General features: G+C 42.6%; 1 protein-coding gene across 5 annotated transcripts in view; it reads left to right on the top strand.

Moving 5' to 3' along the window:
* Positions 1–14,944, top strand: part of st6gal1 (ST6 beta-galactosamide alpha-2,6-sialyltranferase 1) — a 94,592-nt gene that overhangs the window by 37,168 nt on the left and 42,480 nt on the right. The gene's annotated exons all lie outside the window — the stretch shown is intronic.

Here is a 14,944-nt window from a genome sequence, read left to right as displayed (position 1 = left end):
GCGCCCTGGCTCCCGGTATACACCTGACTAAAGCTGCTGGTGCCCCTAAAGGCTGAGCTAATTTCACGTGCCGTATGATAGAGTCCCCTATAACCAGAGCTCTTTCAGGTTTCTCAGTGGGTGCATCACTAAGGAGAGCAAACCTGTTCGACACGACTGGTCCTGAATTTCCTACATTTGTCTGATGGTGGATTGGTGGCGTCCAAACTCTTTTTAGAGATTTTGTAACCTTTTCCAGCCTGATGAGCAATGTCTCTTTTTCTGAGGTCCTCAAAATCTCATTTGTTTATGCCATGATGCACTTCTACAAATATGCGTTGTGAAGATCAGACTGGGATGGATCCCTGTTTTATGTACAACAGGGCACCCACTCACGCCTGATTGTCATCCCATTGATTGAACATCTGACTAATTTCACCTTCAAATTAACTTTGATCCGAGAGGTTTACATACTTTTGCCACTTGCTGCTCTGTATTAGATCTTTTTTTTCCCCTAATAAATAAATGACCAAGTATAATAATTTTGTCTCATTTGTTTAATTGGGTTCTTATTTATTTATTACCAGTTTTAGGACTTGTGTGAAAATCTGATGTTTTAGGTCAAATGTATGCAGAAATATAGTTGAGACTAAAGGGTTTACAAACTTTCAAGCAGCACTGTACTTGATGCAAAGGGCTTAGGAGCAGTGTGCGAAATACCCATCGATATTCGGGGGGGTCCCCATCTCCGAATTTTTGCGCAAAAAATTTTTTCTTCAATGCAAAGTTGTAGGCCTATATTACAGTGCAGACGCAATAACAAATGCTACCTATCTGGCGCGTTTACAAAAGCGACTGAATAAATGATAAAGGTTTCGTCACGCAACCGGTGCACTTGAAAGCCTGCAGTGTGACCAATTGTATGACACTATTTAACCATCCATTTAGCGATTACGATCATTTAGAAAGATACGTCTTTGTGCAAATACAAACTCAAGGTGAAAAAAACACCACAGTGGATACTACAGACAGCCTACAACAAGCCACACAGCACCACGGCGGGTGCGCTCTTTCTCCTCTCTCTCTCTCTCTCTCTCTCTCTCGCACACGCGCACACACGCACGCACACACACAGGCCAACGCACACACATAGGCCTTAAAGTCAAGCCAAGAGTTACGGTCTTTCCACTCTTCCACCTGTTTCATTGTCCAACCAGTCGGCAGGTCACTTGTGCTAGCAGCACTGACTGACATTACCTCAGCACCTGCTGCTTCTTCGGAACACTCGGCTAGAGAAACGGTCACGGACTCGGCCTCATCTTGTTCTTGACAGGGAGGGAGATTAGGCTCTTCTGTTGGCTCTTCTCTTCTACCAGGGAGTGTGCCCACTGCAGCAGCAGCTTCATCTCTCAGTGCCACCTTTTTAGATGTGATGAACCCAAAGTGTGCTAGTGATACACTCTGTAGCTTTCGCTTGCTAGCCATTTTCAATACGGTACTCAACTCAACTCTATTACCTCTATCGTCTGTTTGGCGCGTGCACCTCAGCGCATGGCTAATTTACATACGGGCACTAGACAGCTGGCTCGCTTGGCCAGTGATTGAATTCTGAATAGGCCTATGGCATTGTGAGCTTAGAAAACATTTTAATGACCATTAGTAACAATAATATGTACTATTATATTTTATTTTATTTATTTTAACGAAATTTGGGCCCCCCCCCACAATTTAGCATTTGAGGCTTTCAGGGGGTCTCATGGGTTAATCGGGAGGGTCGGACCCCCCCGCACCCCCCCCCCATATTTCGCACTCTGCTTAGGAGGTCTGCAGAGAGAACCTCCCAGGAGACAGGCCAAAGAAACAAAGGTCCAAAGCCTTTTATTTTTTTTTCTTAAATGGGAAGTGGAGAAAAGCCAACAGAGTCATGTGAATGGCTAGTCATTTTTTAAAAAATCTGCCTGACTTCTCAAATGCAGCTTCCACAGTGGTGTAGTGGTTAGCACGGTCACTTCACAGCAAGAAGGTTCCCAGAGGCTGGTGGGAGCCTTTCTGTGTGGAGTTTGCATGTTCTCCCCATGGCTGCATGGGTTTCCTCCGGGTGCTCTGGTTTCCCCCATAGTTCAGACATACGATTAGGTTAACGTGGGGCAGCCATGGCCTGAGGTTGGGCTGAAGTGTCCTTGAGCAAGGCATCTAACCCACAACTGCTCCCCGGGTGCTGTAGCATAACTGCCCACTGCTCGGGGTGTGTGTGTGCTCAATGCTCACTTGTGTGTGCATGTGTGTATTCACTGCTTCAGATGGGCTAAATGCAGAGGAGGAATTTCACTGTGTGCTTAAAGGAACAGTCCACCGTACTGTACTTCCATAATGAAATATGTTCTTTTCTGAATTGAGACGAGCTGATCCGTACCTCTCCGAGCTTTGTGCGACCTCCCAGTCAGTCAGACGCGCTGTTACTCCTGTTAGCAATGTAGCTAGGCTCAGCATGGCCAATGGTATTTTTTGGGGCTGTAGTTAGATGCGACCAAACTCTTCCACGTTTTTCCTGTTTACATAGGTTTATATGACCAGTGACATGAAACAAAGTTCAGTTACACAAATTGAAACGTGGCGATTTTCTATGCTATGGAAAGTCCGCACTATAATGACAGGCGTACTAACACCTTCTGCGCGCTTCGACAGTGCATTGATACCAGAGTGAAGGTATCAATGCGCTGTCGAAGCGCGCAGAAGGTGTTAGTACGCCTGTCATTATAGTGCGGACTTTCCATAGCATAGAAAATCGCCACGTTTCAATTTGTGTAACTGAACTTGTTTCATATCACTGGTCATATAAACCTATGTAAACAGGAAAAACGTGGAAGAGTTTGGTCGCATCTAACTACAGCCCCAAAAAATACCATTGGCCATGCTGAGCCTAGCTACATTGCTAACAGGAGTAACAGCGCGTCTGACTGACTGGGAGGTCGCACAAAGCTCGGAGAGGTACGGATCAGCTCGTCTCAATTCAGAGAACAACATATTAAATTATGGAAGTACGGTGGACTGTTCCTTTAAAGTGCATATTCTGGACCAATTTCGGGTTTTTTTTTTTTTTTAAATATTTATGTCCGTCCCTTTACACACTCATCCAGAAAGGTAATTTTGCACAAGGCCATCTGTCTACAGCAGAAAAAAAATAAAATAACACGTCTGGAAAAATCCCAAGGGAGTCTGGAGCCAGATTCGTGACGTCACCTGCGGAAGCGCCAGCAGGCTGCGAGAGCTTGCATGGTTTCAGTGCACAGCCTGTGTAGACCAAGTTTAGCAGCTAGCGATTTTTCATTGAAATATGGAATTGTCACCTGAGCACAATGTTACTTCACCTTTGGATGAAGAATATAATGATGTCAGAATTATTTCTTACCCTGGCAATAGTCAACTTGTGAATTGCCGATTTTCTTTGTCTTTTTCTCGGCTCTGCTTGGTCCTCGGCTTCGAGGGCCTCAGTGGATGCGGCACTTCGCCTTCTGTCAGGGGAGACGAACACGGCTGGCTCCTTTTGGTGACGCTGACATAGATGGAGACGGTGTTGCTTTGGGCATTCTAACAGATGGAACTACGTCTTTTTTCAGATCAAGTTGCCACGAGAAGCCCATTTCCCACTGCAAATAGTTCTCAAAGTCGTCAGGCCTTGTGAAGTTAGCACCACAAATAATGCTGTAGTCTGTAGCATGTAGCCAATTTTTCCAGGTGCCTCGCATGAAGCGCTCCCATTTCTCTCTCGTTGTCCGGTCTTTTGGAAAACGATGAGTACTAATCCCATCAAGGTTGGTGTTGCCACACCCTCCTATGATACATTTGTTAACCATTTTAATAATTACATGATAACGTTGAAGAAATTTGCAGAAAACCAGCAGGTCGTTTTCTTATAAACAAACCAGTGCTGACGTAGGATTCAGAAGGACGCGTACTGCACGTGACATCACGAAAATCAATGTTTGCCGGGAAATCCAAATGCCAAGTTTTTTCAGAGGTGGACGAATTTGCCTCAAATGGCTTGATTTCAACTGAATTTTTCTGGTATTGCGCAAGGTAAAAAAAATTGCACAAAATGCAAAAATGTGACAGATATTTGACCAAAGTTTAATATGAAATAGGAGAATTACATTGATCTTGCTCCTGAATTTACCCGTCTCATGCACTTTTAAGTCTGTGCTTGAGTGTATGTGTGACACAGGCTTGGTTTCTGTGTGTGTAAGTCTATTTTCCTCGAGTTTAAATATTTAACTTGTGAAATAAAATGGCTGATTTACCAAAATTAATCATGCTTGAATATTGTAGCTCTCGCTATATTTTTCACATGCAGTTACATACTTTCAGTTAAAACAAGAAAGTGGCTGATAGATTTTGGAATCTACCAGCCACAGTGGCAGGTGGACACAAGTTCATTTCCAACCGTGGTTGCCTAGAAGTGCAAAACGCATAAACAGCAGATACAGCTGGAGGATGTTTTCACGAAAAGTAAATATGAGCCAAAATTATTTTCTTTTTTCATGTTTATTTTTATCAAGGACATTCAAAAGATATTTTACATATGCTGTATGCAATAAAGGAAGCCAGGCTATTCAGAAGAAAGATTTTTGCTCAGCTACCAACAGTTGCATTGAAGTATTTTCTGATTTCCTGTTTTTGTATGTTTATTACGTACAAATATGTACGTATTTGGGGGGAGGAGTTCCTTCTGAACTTGATAACTGGTTGTGCCACCTTTTTAGTGTTGCGACCCAGACATGGGCTGCAAACACGAACAGAGTCAAACACCAAAATGGAGTTGTTAATTTTTGTTGTTGATACAAATAAGACATGTCTAGGCAATACAGGCTTCTAGTAGTGACTGTAATGAATGAGTGGAAAGCCAGCAGGGATGAGAGTGAGAGTCAAAAAATGATTGTGGTGTAGCAAGGGAATGTATAAAAGATACAATGAGTGGCGAGTGAGTGTTAGGCTCCAAGCGTAAGGGCGGGGTCGAGTGTCTAAGGGCAAGTTGTTCCTGACTTTTAAAGCTGGCTGCCAGGTGCAGCTAATTCCAATCAACCTTTCTGCCAGCCAAGACTCCACAGTAGCCCAGATCTACAGAGACGCAGAGGGTCATTACATTAGCAAGAGCAACTGCAAAAAAAAATGTTTTCTGATGACTGGTGATCAGTTATTCACATCGCTGTGGAAGCTTTATAGCCCACTCTTCTTTGTAGAATTACTTTAATTCAGCCACATTGGAGAACTTTTGAAAATGAACTGCCTGTTTAAGGTAGTGCTACAACATTCCCCTGGGGTTCATGTCAGGACTTTTTAATTAGGCCACTCCAAAGCCTTAATTTTATTTCTTTTGAGCAATTTAAAGGTTGACTTGCTCATGTCTCCTTCAGGATTTTATGTTCGAGAGCAGAATTAATTATTCCATCAATTATGGTAAATCACTAAAGCCCTGAAGCAGCAAAGCATCCCCATACCGTCACACTACCACCACCAAGTTCGACTGTTGGGATCATGTTCTGATTGTGGAATGCTGTGTTAACTTTTATGACAAGTGTAATGGGACATGTCCTCTAAAAAGTTGTACCTTTGTCTCATCTGTCTTTAGAATACTATCCCAAAAGGTTTGGGGATAATATTCCTCCTCCCCCCCCCCCCCCAACTTGAGATGGGATTTTATTTTCCTCTTGGTTAGCCATGCTTTTTGCCTTGCAATGCTCTCATGGATACCATTTGTTCCCATTCTTTTTCTAAAGGTGAAATCTTGAACACTGTGTTTGAGCCAAGTAACACTTGCAGCCTCATGTTTTCCTGGAATTTTTTTTTTGTAACTTCCTCAGTGAATGTTTGGAGCTATTTTTGGAGGCAGCCACTTCTAGGACGATTCCACACTGAAGTTCACCACCCAGAGCTGTAGAAATGGCTTTGTAACCCTTTCCAGACTGAGCCATGCCTTTCTCATCTCTTCTGGAATTTCTTTTGATTGCCACATGGTGTGCTTCTGGTTAAGACTTTTTATCCTACTTCACATTGCTGGAATGGTTCTACTGAAGTGATGTTTAGATTCAGCAGAACTTGTAGTAATCAAGCCTGGGTGCCCAGTCAAATTGAATCCAATTATAAGTAAATCTGGTTAATTGTGTGGGTGATTAATGGGGCTTTAGCAGTTGTGGGGTTCAAGGGGAAAATGAGGAGATGGGGGAGACAGGCTTGCGACAATGCAAAGGGGTGCAGGTTTTTTTTTTTTCCCCTTGCTACTTGCATTTTTCAGTTTTTTTTTTTTAAGCTCATTCAATGCGCATGCCTCAGTGTTGCTCAGCTCAGTCTTTTGCATCTTTTATCTCAATCCTCTTTATCTTTTCTGCTGCTCACTGCAACACAGAACTCATTAACATGTCCCATATACAGTAGGTTAAGCTCCTTATCATTCACCTTTCCTACAAAGTGGTGCTTGACCACATCCCTGCTTACACAGGAGCAATTATTCCCCCCAGGACCAGTGGATGCTGGATAATGGATTTTCCTTCAATAAATGAAATTATAATTTTGTATTTTTAAAATGACTTGAAATAGTATTGAAGTATCTCTAATTTGTGTGGTTCATGCTGTTTTCTGATAGAAAGGACATGTGATGCCCTACAGTCAACATAACCCAGTTTTGTATTAGTAGTGGAGCAGCTTAGCTCAAATAATAGGGAGGAGTTGTGCACTTTGTGATAAAAGCATGAAATTTGGTACGCTTGTAGCCAAAGGCATTCTGAAAATAATCGGATATGGAGCCATCTTGAATTTTCAATATGGTGGCCATGGCAGACATTTTTCAAAATGGCCACCAGCAACAGCAGTTTTCTTATGTGGGATAGATATAATTTGATATTGAGGACATGATTGGTTAAATTTATTTACTATACCCTTGTGAATTGCCTTTTGCAGAATTTGAAATGGGAAGATTAGAATTTCTTAGAAGCTTCCTTCTATCTCCCAAGACTCACAGTGGTTGTGACAATACCCTGGCCAGACCTAGGGTTTTCAATCAAGGGGAAGTTTATTCACATTTGCCTTCACAGAAACAAAGGGCTGTGTATTCTAAGGCAGCTTTCTTTGCACTTGCACTGCCTAACACAACCCTCCTTACATTTGCAGGAGATAAGTTCATAGCTGTACTAGCCTGCATCCGGTAGGCATGTCCAGAAGGGTTCATAATATCCCTCAGATGTCTTTGACCAGCCCCATTTACATGGTGAAGGTAATTGTGATGTGGACACCAGCACTTGACCCCACACATGGTCTCCTTAGAACACTGCTCTCTTCACATGTTCCTCAAGGGCAGCCTTTGTGTGCGTGGGGGGAATTGACTGCACATTGTGCCTCTTTGCAAATAACTTCCGCCTTGCCATATCTATGTCTTCGAATGTGCTGGTTCGGTCATAGAGTAGTATAATGAACCTCTCTATTGTGGCCATTACCTCCTGTGGTATGTCATTTGGGGCAAAAGACCGTTTCCACAGGGCACATGTAAGCTCTGGAAACACAGCCCATGCAGTCTTTTTCCTATGGCCAAGAAAGCTTGATAGTGTCGCAGCCCGTCAATGCATGGAACATTGGTAGTGCATGTGCTTTCTCATGCCCTAGCCCTGCTGCAAGGTATCGAAAGTTCTTTCCAGTTCCAAATACCAACCAAAGCTCATGTTCTGGCTGTAAAGTCTGAGCCACTGCCACAGCCAGCACCACAACATCAGTATCAATGGTTTGAATCATGATTTTCTGATGGCCATTTCTTGCTGCACGGGCAACATGTAACAACATGTGACTATCTGCTTCCTCATGCGTACAAGGGGCAATTGAAGACGCAGTGATGGCTTGCTGAGGATTTCCCCATTATCTGTGACAACAAGCTGTTTATTGTTCTCCATAAACCATTTCAGCAAAGCATCTGAAAGGAAGGCAAACAACTCGGTCTTGTTGCTGTCAACCCTCAGAACGTTTTACCAGTCCCTAGCACATGTCTCTGCATCCCTGTACCATGCTTTGCTCTTGTAGCAGCTTTCAGAGAGTCAGGAAAGTACCAGTCCCACACCAGATCAAGCCTAGACACACTCAAGTTTTCTGGCTAAATATGGAACGAAGATCTCTTGGGCGTAGTCACTGAAGGTCATTACAGAAGTTGGTTTCAGCATCTGAATGATGGCTACCCCATCTGCAATAGTGCAGGTGATCTTGGGATTCTCAGAGTATGTATTATGAACATGTTCCAGGCATGAAAGATGATCGCTCTTCAGCCCCAGACGAAGACCACCCCACCCAAAATCAGACGGTGCTGGCGGGCATGACTGGTTCTCGTGTCGAAAGAACTCATGAAGGTTGCCATCTCTGTTCTGGCAAGCAGTGTACAATCTTGAAAGGTGGCATGGTGGTGTAGTGGTTAGCACGGTCACCTCACAGCAAGAAGGTTCTGGGTTCGAGCCCAGCAGCTGGCAGGGGCCTTCCTGTGTGGAGTTTGTGTGTTCTCCCCATGTCAGCATGGGTTTTCTCTGGGTGCTCTGGTTTCCCCCACAGTCCAAAGACATGCGGTTAGGTTAACATGGGGCAGCTTTGGGCTGAAGTGCCCTTGAGCAAGGTACTTTAACCCCTGACTGCTCCCCGGGCACTGTAGTGTGGCTGCCCACTGCTCTGGGTGTGTGTGCGTGTGCGTTCACTGCTTTGGATGGGTTAAATCCAGAGGATAAATCTCACTGTGCTTGAAATGTGCATGTCTTTCTAAAAGAGCTCCACGTCTTGTTTGAGAGAGACCAATTTCTGGATATTCTTGGATGCTCCCCTCACAGTTGAGGTACTAAACACAATCCACTTATTTCTTGGTATGGTATCGTCCAGTGCCTTAGTTCTTAGAGGACGTGTCAATGCCTCTGCAGTGTGTTCTTGGCATATAATACAGAGCTTCTAATCAGTCTTGCCTGTGCAAGAAGTTGATGGTCCTTGACCATGAAGACTCAAAAGTTTGAATTTCTTTGACATTTTCTCATACAGTGAAAACTATTAATGTAGCAAAGGCCGAGGGGCTATCCTTTTACAACCTTTAACTGCAGGAAACACATTCAAGTATGGGATACAACTAGGTTTGGATGTAAAAATTGACCTACACCTAGCCTGATCATTCATCCAGTGCCATTTAATTCCTGTGCGATTTGTACACCATCCGGGTAACTACTATATTAAAGTAATATAAAGCCCTGTTACCCTTGGCTCGGCTCTCCTGCACCGGCACATCCTGTCTATTCAGGTGTGGCTATCTAACTACATCTAAACATGCAAACTACAATGTTAATTAGATGTGGGTCTAATATTAGATAGCATTTAGGAAACTAAAATACACTACTACTAAACTATGACCAGAACCAGTACATTGATTACTGACTACAGAAAGCATGGCATTATAAAGCAGAGTGTATTTAGCTGACACTGAACCCCATGCTGAGTTTCACAGCAGTGGTGTCGCCAGTGTGCCCTGGCTATGTTTTGACATACACTCCATTACATTTTATTGGAATTAAATAATTGAATGAAATGTTCATATTGAATTTTGAGGTAGATGGAAACTTCCAAGCAATTCTAATGTTCCTATTTCAAATTCCACATCTAGAAAAATGTAAAATTCTACACTGGGATCATACATAGCTGACCAGTCCACCTCACGGTTGAAAACTGGCGGCCATCTTGAATTTTCCATGATGGGGGTGGGGTGTATGCAAAAGGAAATTCATAATGGTATGGTAAATAAATTTAACAAATTGTGTCCTCAATATCAAATTGTATCCATCACACACAAGAAAACGTTTGTTGTTGGTGGCCATTTTGAAAAATGGCCGCCAGCAATTTTGAAAAATGGTCGCCATATTGACAATTCAAGATGGCTCCATATCCGTTTATTTTCAGAATGCCTTTGGTTATAAGTGTACCAAATTTCATGCTTTTATCACAAAGTGCACAATTGTTATTGGCCCCATTTGTAGTAGGTTTTGCTGCAGAAGCTCTCTCTGCACAGAAACTTGCAGGCTTTGACTGTGCCTTGCAGTGTTGTTTGACCCTGTCTCTTTGTAGGACGACAGGCATTTCATTGATGCGCCACGTTGCAAGTTTTACACAATGTTACAGCTCAAATGCTTCTCAACAGCTTCAAATGTCCTCAAAGATCCTGTTTCATAAGTGTATAAACATTAACCTGGCTTTGAACCTCCTGTTCTCATGGCAACAGAATTCTAGGCAAGAATGAGTTGAAACCAAGAATCTAATTATCTCTCTCGTGACGCGCGCGCGCACAAAGGGAGGGAGGTGCAAGCAACCTTTTGATATATTTTTTTTCCCCTTTAATTCTTGCAGCAAAACTACTTTTCTTCTGTACATTTTCAACCTGAGCCTCAGTCTGGAGAAAGTTCTACTTCTTTGGAAAACATCATGTGTGGTTCCAGTTCCCAAGACTGCGCACCCCAGGGAGCCCAACCACTTTCGGCCAGTAGCTTTAACATCTCGCCTCATGAAGATCATGGAGAGGATTGTTCTCTCCCACCTCCGACACCTGGTGAACAGCGAGATGGACCCCCTGCAGTTCGCATATCAACCGGGCATTGGTGTGGATGACGCTGTCATTTACCTGCTACACCAGTCACTGTTGCACCTGGAGGGCACTGGGAGCACTGTGAGAATCATGTTCTTCAACTTCTCCAGTGCTTTCAACACAATCCAGCCATCACTGCTTAGGGGGGAGCTGGTGTCGACTGCCACCTGGGTGCATGGATCATTGACTACCTCATTAACAGACTGTAGTATGTGAGGCTCCGCGACTGTGTGTCTGATGTGGTAGTCTGCAGCACGGGGGCTCCACAGGGTACAGTGCTCTCTCCTTTCCTCTTTACACATCTGACTTCAGCTACAACACGGACAGCTGCCACCTCCAGAAGTTCAACGATACAGCCATCGTTGGACGTGTGTCAGAGGGGGACGATCTGGAGTACAGAGAGATCATCACGAACTTTGTCGCCTGGTGTGAACTGAACCACCTGCGCATCAACGCCAGCAAGACAAAGGAGGTGGTGATCGATTTCAGAAGGACGGTTTCCCAAATTGCACCAGTGAACATCCAGGTTTTGGACATCGAGATCGTGGAGGAGTACAAATACTTGGGTGTTCACCTCAACAACAGACTGGACTAACAACACAGATGTCCTGTACAAGAAGGGCCAAAGTCGTCTCCACCTCTTGAGAAGACTGAGGTCTTTTGGTGTGTGCAGGACACTGCTTAGGACTTTTTATGACTCTGTGGTAGCATCAGTGATTTTCTACGCTGTGGTCTGCTGGGGCTGTGGAAGTTCAGAGAAGGACAGGAAGAAACTTAATAAACTGGTCAGAAGGGCTGGCTCAGTCTTGGACTGTCCTCTGGACTCCATTGAGGTGGTGGGTGAGAGGAGGATGTTAGCCAAGCTGACCTCAATCATGGATAACCCCTCTCACCCCCTACATGAGGCTGTGGGGGCTTTAAGCAGCTCTTTTAGTAGTAGACTGCTACACCCACGGTGTAAGGAGAGGTACCGCAGGTCATTCATACCTACTGCTGTCAGACTGTACAGGTCCTTCTCAAAAAATTAGCATATTTTGTGATAAAGTTCATTATTTTCTGTAATGTAGTCATAAACATTAGACTTTAATATATTTTAGATTCATTACACACAACTGAAGTAGTTCAAGCCTTTTTATTGTTTTAATATTGATGATTTTGGCAAAAAAGTAAAGGAAAACCAAAAATCCCTATCTCAAAAAATTAGCATATTTCATCTGACCAATAAAAAAAAAAGTGTTTTTAATACAAAAAAAGTCAACCTTCAAATAATTATGTTCAGTTATGCACTCAATACTTGGTCGGGAATCCTTTGGCAGAAATGACTGCTTCAATGCGACGTGGCATGGAGGCGATCAGCCTGTGGCACTGCTGAGGTGTTATAGAGGCCCAGGATGCTTCGATAGCGGCCTTAAGCTCATCCACAGTGTTGGGTCTGGTGTCTCTCAACTTCCTCTTCACAATACCCCACAGATTCTCTATGGGGTTGAGGTCAGGAGAGTTGGAAGGCCAATTGAGCACAGTAATACCATGGTCAGTAAACCATTTACCAGTGGTTTTGGCACTGTGAGCAGGTGCCAGGTCGTGCTGAAAAATGAAATCTTCACTTCCATAAAGCTTTTCAGCAGATGGAAGCATGAAGTGCTCCAAAATCTCCTGATAGCTAGCTGCATTGACCCTGCCTTTGATAAAACACAGTGGACCAACACCAGCAGCTGACATGGCACCCCAGACCATCACTGACTGTGGGTACTTGACATTGGACTTCAGGCATTTTGGCATTTCCTTCTCCCCAGTCTTCCTCCAGACTCTGGCACCTTGATTTCCGAATGACATGCAAAATTTGCTTTCATCCGAAAAAAGTACTTTGGACCACTGAGCAACAGTCCAGTGCTGCTTCTCTGTAGCCCATTTCCTGCACACGCCTGTGCACGGTGGCTCTGGATGTTTCTACTCCAGACTCAGTCCACTGCTTCCACAGGTCCCCCAAGGTCTGGAATCGGCCATTCTCCACAATCTTCCTCAGGGTCCGGTCACCTCTTCTGGTTGTGCAGCGTTTTCTGCCACACTTTTTCCTTCCCACAGACGTCCCGCTGAGGTGCCTTGATACAGCACTCTGGGAACAGCCTATTCGCTCAGAGATTTCTTTGTGTCTTACCCTCTTGCTTGAGGGTGTCAATGATGACCTTCTGGACAGCAGTCAGGTCGGCAGTCTTACCCATGATTGCGGTTTTGAGTAATGAACCAGACTGGGAGTTTTTAAAAGCCTCAGGAATCTTTTGCAGGTGTTTAGAGTTAAGTCGTTGATTCAGATGATTAGGTTAATAGCTCATTTAGAGTAACTTTTCATGATATGCAAATTTTTTGAGATAGGAATTTTGGGTTTTCATGAGCTGTATGCCAAAATAATCAGTATTAAAACAATAAAAGACCTGAAATATTTCAGTTGGTGTGCAATGAATCTAAAATATATGAAAGTTTAATTTTTATCATTACATTATGGAAAATAATGAACTTTATCACAATATGCTAATTTTTTGAGAAGGACCTGTATAACATCCACAACTTGTAACGTAGCACCAATAACCTGTTTGTCGTTTAATTTGCACTACTTCACCACTACTACCTATACCATCTCTCATCGATGCAATTATGTGCAATAATATAGGCCCTAAACTATTTTTATGCATACTTGTGTGTATATACCGTATACAGAGTCTGCCTGTAATGTGCAATTTTTCTGAGCCTCTCAATAAGGCAATTTTTCTATACTTTTTCATGGTAGATGATGCAAATAGCCCTCTGTATTTAATCCTTCGTTTGTCTAATTTTTATTTCAGTTTTATTTATCTGTTTGACATTTTCTTGCTACTGTAACATGTGAATTTCCCCGATGTGGGATGAATAAAGTGAATCTAATCTAATCTACTTAGTTGCACTGTATGCTCAGTCATTTCCTGCTCCTCACCCACCCAAACGATTGTATAATACTGAAACGGTTAGATGGAGATACACAGAACCTTTATTTTTAAATGCATTTCTGAGTGGATAGTATCTCCATCCTTGACTCTTGTACGGTATTGTGCATAAATGGGAATAAAAATTTATATTATATATATATATATATATATATATATATATATATATATATATATATATAAATTTTTTTTTTTTTTTGAGAGTTAAAATCAACCGCAAAGTTGGCATTTGAGCTGCCCTGCTGAGCCAGCCAGCCCTGAGTGACGCCAGAGCAGTAACCGGTTTAAAGCCCAAGGCCTTTGACAGCTATAGGCCAAAGCCAGACTCAGCAGGAGAGAGTAGTTGCAATGACCTCTTCGTTTGGATTTATTGAAGATTCTTCGGGTTCCTCAGATAGTAATACATCTGACCGTGATAGTCCTGAAATTGGTGTGTGTACGTGCTACTGCTATACACGTAACAAATATTTGTTAAATAAAAATTGTTTCCAAATCAGTGCCCGTCATTTTTATTTTTTCATGTCTATGCATGAGGTCAGGTCTGTGTTTTATTTAGTTTAAAATAACCCATTTGAAATGTGTCCACATCTGTGGACAGTCAATTTAAGGCTGTTTTTCTGAAAATGTAAGATGTAAATCACTGAAATTTAACACAAGCCATTATCTAATTTCTGTTGCTCTCTAGAATATTTGCTATTCTCTGTGCAGCATGTCTCCATCTTCACAAACTTTTCTACATTCCAATTTACCAATGAATGTCTTTTGCTTTTTTAAAAATACATTACATTACATTTAATGGCATTTACCAGATGCTCATATCTACAGCATACAGCATACCCAGAGCAGCCTGGGGAGTAGTTGGGGGGGTCAGGTTCCTTGCTCAAGGGCACTTCAGCCATTCCTGCTGGTCCAGGGAATCGTGCCGGCAACCTTTTGGTCCCAAAGCTGCTTCTTTAACCATGGCTTCACCCAAGACTTGAAGATTTTATTGAAACTTTTTTGTCCCCCCCTGAATTTTTTTTTTTTTTGGTCACGCTCCATTTTTCTTCAGTGTTTACCTTTTAACAATTTTTAAAACCTCCTATTGTAGTTTATTTACAATTTAAATCTTGTAACTTATTGCGGTCTTCTTATACCTTTTTAACAAAACAAAACTTATTTTAATTTGTTTTTTTTAAATATTGTATTTAAGCATCTCAGACTGTGAAGCCTTGTAAACAGGTTTTAAGAATGTATTTATTTAATTTTTTAAAAAAGAACAACTTGAATTTTCCTGCAACATCACCTATTGCCATTTTTTTCCCCCTTTTGCTTCAGGAAACTGATGCATCAGTCATTCAGTATACTTTGGATTACACGT

This window comes from Neoarius graeffei, chromosome 12 (assembly GCF_027579695.1).
Source record: "Neoarius graeffei isolate fNeoGra1 chromosome 12, fNeoGra1.pri, whole genome shotgun sequence".
NCBI classification, from domain to species: Eukaryota; Metazoa; Chordata; class Actinopteri; order Siluriformes; family Ariidae; genus Neoarius; species Neoarius graeffei.
The sequence above is the reverse complement of the archived record's forward strand: the minus strand, read 5'-3'. Positions and strand labels throughout refer to the sequence as shown.